The sequence below is a fragment of the Ochotona princeps genome, chromosome 1 (assembly GCF_030435755.1).
Source record: "Ochotona princeps isolate mOchPri1 chromosome 1, mOchPri1.hap1, whole genome shotgun sequence".
In the NCBI taxonomy this organism is placed as follows: Eukaryota; Metazoa; Chordata; class Mammalia; order Lagomorpha; family Ochotonidae; genus Ochotona; species Ochotona princeps.
Window position 1 is genome coordinate 33,109,766 of NC_080832.1, and position 8,569 is coordinate 33,118,334.

Below are 8,569 nucleotides of genomic sequence, written 5' to 3' on the forward strand. Positions count from 1 at the left end.
TGTGGGCTGGATAGTAGGTTGGTTAGGTTGAACTAGGCTTCAATGCCCATTGACAAGTATGAGAGCTAAATGGGATGTGGGACAGACTGAACAAGCCTGTGGTACATACTGGCATGCATGGATGGAACCAGGGTAGGGGGCAGGCCTAGTGGGAGGTATGGGGAGTCACCCCAACTAGGCTGCAGCTCCTACTGGTTTGCATGAGGGCCAAGTATGAAGTGGGCAGGATCAGGCTGGACTACAACATCCATTGGTTCCAGTGGATGACAGGGCTGGAAACAGAACTTACTCAGCAATAGCAACGATCAGCATGTGCATAAGCTGATTAGGATGACAGACTGTGCCAGACCCTGTACTGGCAAGCACACACAAGAATCAGGTTTGGGATCATCTCAGACAAAGTTTCTTTGGGGATCTCTCCAACTGAACTGCTGATCTCAGAATCCCAACCATGAAGAGACTATGTCAGCCAGTGGATTCTGAAGAGATTTCATTGTGATTGGAATGGCGAGACTGGCAGCAATTTAGACCTGTGGAGCTATCAAAACTGCATGAGCAGGACCCTCGGAGCATGCCTCACATTGGGGACCGGGGTTGGGTGGGAGGCTGGGTGGGACTTCTTCCTTTGTTTCTCCCCTTAGCCCAGATACAGGAGGGAAAATGATGATATTAGTGTGGAAACAATGGTATTACCCACTTACCTGTAACCCTTGATCCTTTATACCCTAATCAACTAAGTAAGATTGTTTTAAAAAATTAATTAATTAAAAATGATAAGGAAGTGTTAGACTGTGGTTGGTAATCACTTGGGCATGAATGTGTTTAAACTCATTAATTGTACCATTAAATATGTGCTGTTCTTCAAATATCAATTATATTTCAATGAAGCTGATCAACAAAATAAAAATATAATGAGTTAAAACTGTCTTCTGATTTGAAAAAATGAATTTGAAAAGCATTTTTGTCTTTTATGCAATTGGATACTTTGATCTTGAAATAGATTTTCTAATAGGTTTTCAAAAAACCTTTTAACCATTTTGTTAGGTAATATAATGAATTTTGGGTTATGTGTAATTCCTGTATATTTTTTAAAATGTACGTCGATGTATGTGGGAGTAGGATGCTTTAAAATTACCCTGTTATAGGAGAATGAGGACAGGGAAATTTTGATTGTTATCTCACACCAAAAAATTTCCATGTGGGGACAGTGAGCAGGGCAATACTTGTTGAGAGAGGACTCTTGCTGGAGCAGTTGGGGAGGGGGTCTCCAAGTAAGGAGTTGCCAAAGAAGCTTGCCCACAACTGCCCTTTATAAAGACAACGTGATTTTTATACTATAAAGACATCTCTGATTGGTCTGTTTCTGAAAATTAAATCTATGTATAACACCACTTGGAGAAGGAGTAGAACAACAGTTAATCAAAAGGTGGGGATTGCAACAAGTGCAATTGACTGACCTAATTGCCTTTCGACTAGCTAAGTACCCATTAGTCAACCTAACTCCTCAAAACTTAAATAAAATGTAAAAAAAAGAACAAGGAAAATTTTCACTAACTTGTAAATTTGGATAGTGAATAAATTGTAATTCATTCTACTTTCTGCCTTTATATCGAAGACATTGCAGTAAATTGAGTCCCCAATTTTCAAGTATCTATGGTAGCTAAGGATAAGGATGTCAACATTTATGTCAACCAGTTCATTGACATTTTCCTACAGATTCCACTCATGCTGGCATTCTAAATCTTTGAGCAGGCTATGAATAAAAGTAGATCCAGTGCCATGCACCAGCCAAAGCAATAGAAAGTAATGCCACCTCAAATGGAATTTATTCATATCTCCATAAAGAACAGCAAGACTTAGTTATCAGCTGAAACTTTATTGTATGTTCACTAGTCAGTTAATCATTGACTCTGTTAGTTTAAGTTAATATACTTCTGGATTTCATTATTTCCTTATTGTTTATATAAATATTGGGTATTGTACTTACTGCGAGGCTCTTGAGACTACTATCAAGTAATCATTTAGATATAAAATAATCTAAGGTAGATGAGTAAATCAATTGAGATAGTGACTATCCCCACCTAACCTCTGATTCTAGGGGAACACTGATTTTAGCCATGTCCAACTTTAATCTATTGGATAAATATCAGCAATTTTGAGGGATGGAGGTGGTGAGTCAAACTCCTACAGGTGGAGTCCGGGAGAAAACAGCCGAGATGAAGGTAAAGGTGTTGAACCAGAACCCAGACAATTACATCTGTGAATGTGAGAGTTTCAAGAAACTACGATCCTACCTTATATCCTTTTGAAATCCCACTAGAACATGTAAAAGCTTTACATGAGACCAAACTGTAACGGGTGTTTGTGAAACCGTTCTTTGCTTCTCTGGATGTTTCACTGTGATGGAATCAATTGCTTGGCTATGTATCCAAAGAGCCTGATGACTGTCCTTTCCAGGATGTGTGATGGAGAGGTTAGAATTTGGAACCTGACTCAGCAGAGATGTGTTTGTAGAACCCAAGTGCGTGAAGATTTTGTACAAGAAATGTGTACATGCTTTTGTGGAACTTACTTTTTTTATCTGTTGATGTTGACAGAATTGTGAGGCAGTGGAAAAAGGATGGAGAAGGGGAACCACTGGACATGATATTAGGAAAGACCATCTCTACTGGCATTGATCATCACTGAAAAGATCCTCTTCTGGCCACAGTAGGACAACAGACAGACTTGTGGGATAAACAAAGAACCAATCCTACATGTTCAATGGCTTGGGGGTTTGACAGTGCAAACAGTGTTAAATTTAACGTAGTTGAGAAATTTCTCTTGGGAAGTTGTTCTTCTGACCGGAATATAATACTACATAATATGAGGCAAACTACTTCTCTGAAAGTCATCTTGAATGTGAAAATAAATACAGTCTTTTGGAACCCTGTGGAAGCTTTCATTTTTACTACAGCAAATGAAGATTACAACTTTTGGTATGCATGCACTGGATATTCCTGTGATAGGCCATCTGGACCACATCTCAGCAGTACTTGATGCAGATTGCTCTCCAACTGGGAATGAGCTTGTATCTGCTACTTTTAATAAATCTGCTAGAATATTTCCTGTGGACAAAAGTCAAAGCAGGAAAGTCTATCACACAAAGTGAACGCGGCACGTTATCTGTGTAAAATGGACTTCTGACAGCATGTACATCATGTGCTGATCTGATGAAACGAACATCCATCTGTGGTAAGCTAATGCTTCTGAAAAGCATTATATCATGAGAAAAAGCAGCCAAAGATTATATCTCGAAGTTAAAGGAGAAACTTCAACATCATCCTCACATAAAATGAATAGTTCGTCATCGATATCTAACAAAGTCTATCTATAGCCAGATGCAGGAGCAACGCATCACTAAAGAAACTCGCGAATGAAAGAAAGTAAATTGCCGTAAACATAGCACGCCTGGCTCAATGCCAGTTGTGTCAGAGTGGAAGAAGCACATAGTGGCAGTTGTCAAATAATATTTGGTATTCCTGCTAATCCTGAAATGAAACTGTTTACTTTTGACTTGATTCTGCAAGTAAAAGTGCTCTGGTTTAATAGTACAAAAAATACCCAGAGTTTTTATATGAGAATAAATCTATAGCAAAGACTGCATTTCAAAACAGAGATGATTCATTTAGAAAGTGCATATAGGCTAATGGCAATACATTTGAAAAAACATATGTAACTAAACTTCTCCCTTACTCTTCTCACAAAAAAAAAATTTACAAGAGATTAAAGTTTTTAAACATGATATCTACCAAGAATAATTTATAAACTTGGGAAGGATAAGACCATTTAAGGTCAAATACATATCTCAATAAACTACAAAGAAAAGGGTGAAGAAAACAATTTTAAATTCTGTTGAATGACAAAGAAAATGTAAGGAATGTCAGACTCAAATGAGAAAGAGAACATGTGCAATACACATGAGAGACTACAGATTACTTTCTAAATATACAAAGAGCATCTCACACTCAGTAATAATAAACCACTCAACAGAAATCTGGCAATGTGTATAAACATAAGAGTCTTAGAAACAAGAAAAAATGCTCATCCATGATCTTTAAAATGGTAATTAATACCATAATGTGAAAGTACTTTAATGCAATCAAATTTGTAAGAAACTAATGCCTTAATCACACACAGCATCGAGAGGGTGAAGGGAAACAGAAAGTGGAAAAGACCATCAATAAGAGAAGAGATAAATTCTGTAAAAGTTGGTTTGTAGTATCTACCAATGTTTTAAATGCTCATATTCTTTGACTCAGCTATTCCACTTATATCAGCAGATACACACATAGAGATGTGTGCATATGTTTCATGTATTATTATTTATTTAAAAGATAATATCTTAAAATTCATCAATAAAACAAAGGTTAAAGTATTCACACAAGATAGTATTTTATAGTTATTAAAATAATAATACAGGGAGACAGTGCTGAAGAAGTCACTTGGAATTCCTGTATCCCTTATCACAGTGCCCAGTTTTGAGTCTTGGTTTGTTTTCAATTCTAATAATGGCAAATGTGTGTATTCTGGGAGACAGCAAATGATGGCTCAAACACTTGGGTCCCAGCCCTTCGTGTGGGAGACTAGAGTTGAATTCCTGGCCCAGCCTGGCCCATCCATGGCTGTTGTGAAAATTTCAAGAATTAACCAGCAGAGAGGGGCTCTTTCTCCACCTCTCTGTCTCTCTGCCTTTCAAATACATGAAAATAAAACTTTTTTTTTAATAAAAGGGCTATCTGTTAACATAGCTGTATGATTGTAACATTGTTACTTAAAATTAGGGGGAAGAAATTCCTTGAAAAGTGATTTTTAAACCATCATGTTTAGAGTATAAATATTGTTAATTTAATCCTTTACCTACAATCACTAGAAGCTAAGTTGAAGGAGAAACAGCAAGAGGAGACTCCTTCTGATAATTGATACCCCAGAAAACATGAGATCCAGCACTAGCCCAAATACCCAAGTCAGAGTTCTGCGTCAACTATTCAGCTATCCAACTTTACATCCTTGCATGACAGACATGGAATGAGAAGTCCAGGAATATAATATCCGTACTAACTTGCTAATACATGCAATGGTAACAACGACAGAGACATTGGAGAAATTTTAACTTTGAAGTCAATAGCACATGTATAATTCATGGAACTGTCTGCCTTTTTCTAGGAAATGATGTAACACTTTGAAGAAGAGGTATTTTGATGATCAAAAAGACTTATTTATCATCATTATAGGTTGTTCTGAACAATACAACTATGTTTTTGTACAAGTCACTATGATTTCTTTGTTAAAGATTTCTTCCTTTAATCCCAGTGATAAACTGAATTTTTAAGATCACCAAGAAATTTGTGAAAGCAGAGACTTGAGTTTTGAAGGCATTTATAGAAAGCAATTTCTTCTAGACCAACCATCTGTTTCCAGTTAGGACCACAAAGAAACCTTCAAAACCACAGGATAGGTCCTGTGTTCCTGGAAGACAGCATTTTCCTTACAGTTCATAATACAATCTTCCATTTAGAAAGCACTCAATAAATACTAAAACAATTACAGCACTTACACTGAAATGAGAAAATAGGGGCAATCAATGAAATAAGATGACAGATTTTTAAGAAGACTGACATTAATAAAAAAAAATTGAAGATCTAATCACCAGTGTTGCAATGCAAACTAGGGATATTTCTATTAATTTTTTAGTCATCAAAATGGCAGCAATTAAATACTGCAAAATAAAATAGGAAATGGTCAAAGATCGAAGGGACACAGAGGCAAAATTTGAAAGTAGTGGGTTTCAATCCTCTATATTAAAAATTGCATAATAGAAGTAGATTAGACTTACAGGTGACAAGGAGTAATTACTTTTATACTAAAATGAAGTTGTGTTTGCTTAATGCCATCTTCCATAAGAATTTTAATGTATCCTTATTTAAAAATAAAAAATTATCAAACTAGAAAGACTCAAAAGCCTCTATTATCCCAAGAAGCCAACGTTAAATTTCCAAGGAGAGATGCATGCATAGATATAAGAGGAAGGAAAAGAAACTAAAAAGTCGGCATGATATCAATATAAAACACAAACATCACACAACATATACTGCTACTATCACTTTTTTCATATTAAACATACCAACAAATAATATCATGAAAATTAAACTATTACATGTCCATTCAATAAAAATTTTAAAAATTTAAATATACAGTAAAATATATTACATGAACCAAACAGAACCATTGTTGCAAAAGTAACAATATAGATGAATGTCACAAATACTAACATGTTGTTCACATGACTTCATTTAGATGACATTCAAGAGAAGGTAAAACTCATCTATGGTGATCCAAGACAGACCAACAGTTAACTCTGGAATACAGCAGTTCAGGGCATGAGGGAGTCTGCCACAGAGCAGATGCAGTAGGTGGTGTTGGCTAAGCGGCAATATTTACAATAAAGTTCATCAAATTATTCAGCCAGATTTTTGCACATTTTTCTGTACGAATGCTCTAACCTCAATTAAAAATTTTAAAGTCACTATTTTATAAAACAAAAACTCAGTGATGCTTTTTAACATTTTGAGTAAATTAGATATTATTGTCCAAAATGTTAATCCGATCAGAGAGGAGAGTTGGTATTCAGAGGTGGTAGAATATATTACTTACAGGATATGGCATGTAGCTGTAGCCTTTGGCTTACTTATTTTTTTAAATATGTCAATAAATTTCCTGCCTAATTTATTTCTAAAATATATAAGATAAATGAAAATTATATAAACCAATTTGTTGAATATTACTGAAATTGAGCCTAGAAGCCAAGAGATTAGCACATCAGGAGTATTCTCACCTTCTTGGTCTTCCAGAGTAAAATATCACAGGCTAAGCAAACAGAAAATTATCTTCTCACAGTTCTGAACAGGGGAAGTCCAAAGGGTGCTGGTCAATTCAATTTGAATTTATTTTATTTATATTTTATTAACACAAAGAAAACAGATTTCATACAATTCACAGATGTGATTCTAAGAATATTTTACTCTCTTCCCCTTCATTTTTTTTCTTAAAATTTTTTTTCAATAATCTTACTTAGTTGATTAGCATACAAAGGGTCAAGGGCTACAGGTAAGTGGGTAATACCATTGTTTCCACACTAATATCATCATTTTTCCCCCTGTATCTGGGCTAAGGGGAGAAACAAAGGAAGAAGTCCCACCCAGCCTCCCACCCAACCCCGGTCCCCAATGTGAGGCATGCTCCGAGGGTCCTGCTCATGCAGTTTTGATAGCTCCACAGGTCTAAATTGCTGCCAGTCTCGCCATTCCAATCACAATGAAATCTGTTCAGAATCCACTGGCTGACATAGTCTCTTCATGGTTGGGATTCTGAGATCAGCAGTTCAGTTGGAGAGATCCCCAAAGAAACTTCGTCTGAGATGATCCCAAACCTGATTCTTGTGTGTGCTTGCCAGTACAGGGTCTGGCACAGTCTGTCATCCTAATCAGCTTATGCACATGCTGATCGTTGCTATTGCTGGGTAAGTTCTGTTTCCAGCCTTGTCATCCATTGGAACCAATGGATGTTGTAGTCCAGCCTGATCCTGCCCACTTCATACTTGGCCCTCATGCAAACCAGTAGGAGCTGCAGCCTAGCTGGGGTGACTCCCCATACCTCCCACCAGGCCTGCCCCCTACCCTGGTTCCATGCATGCCAGTATGTACCACAGGCTTGTTCAGTCTGTCCCACATCCCATTTAGCTCTCATACTTGTCAATGGGCATTGAAGCCTAGTTCAACCTAACCAACCTACTATCCAGCCCACACACATACTGGTGGGTGCCTTTCTGTCTAGCCACCCATTCCCCTGTCCTGGTTTTCGAGCTGTCCAGTGGGAGTGGTTACCCATGAGGGTAACCAGCCCACTATTGCCCTTGTAGGCCCTTGTAGGCCTCTCCAACTCCCAGATGATGCACTCTCCAGGTGGTTCTGGAGTTTAACATAAGAGAATTAGCCCCCAGTATCAGTCTCTGGCATCTGATGCTGTGGCAAAGCCCAACCAAGCTTCACACACCAGTACACGCAAGATCTTTTTTAAATTTTTCCAATAACATATTTTTAATTTGCTTTGTAACTTAAAGGCCCAATGCTCTACTATATAAAAAGGTCAACAAGTAAAAAAGTAGAAAATCCACTTCAGTAGGAATATAGACAAGAGCTATAATACATTCCAAGAAGTCAATTTTGCACACAAATATTTACATATAGATATAGATATAGATATAGATATAATTTGCTTGTACTTTATATATTAGCTATCCAAAATCAGAGAAAATATATGAGGTGTGTCTTTTTTAGTCTGGCTTATTTCACTAAGCATAACGATCTCCACTTGCACCCATCATATTGCAAATGACAAGATTCCATTTGCTTTGTGGCTGAATAGTATTCCATCATATATATTTATAAAAAATTTGTCTTTATCTAGTAATCAATGGATGGACATCTATACTGATTCCAAATCTTAGCTATTATTAATTGCTCTACTATAA

The 8,569-nt window shown here is 36.8% G+C and overlaps 1 pseudogene; it reads left to right on the forward strand.

Annotated features, from left to right (window-relative positions):
• Positions 1–2,216: 2,216 nt before the first annotated feature.
• Positions 2,217–3,509, forward strand: LOC101521720 (DDB1- and CUL4-associated factor 13-like; annotated as a pseudogene).
• The last annotated feature ends 5,060 nt before the right edge of the window (positions 3,510–8,569 follow it).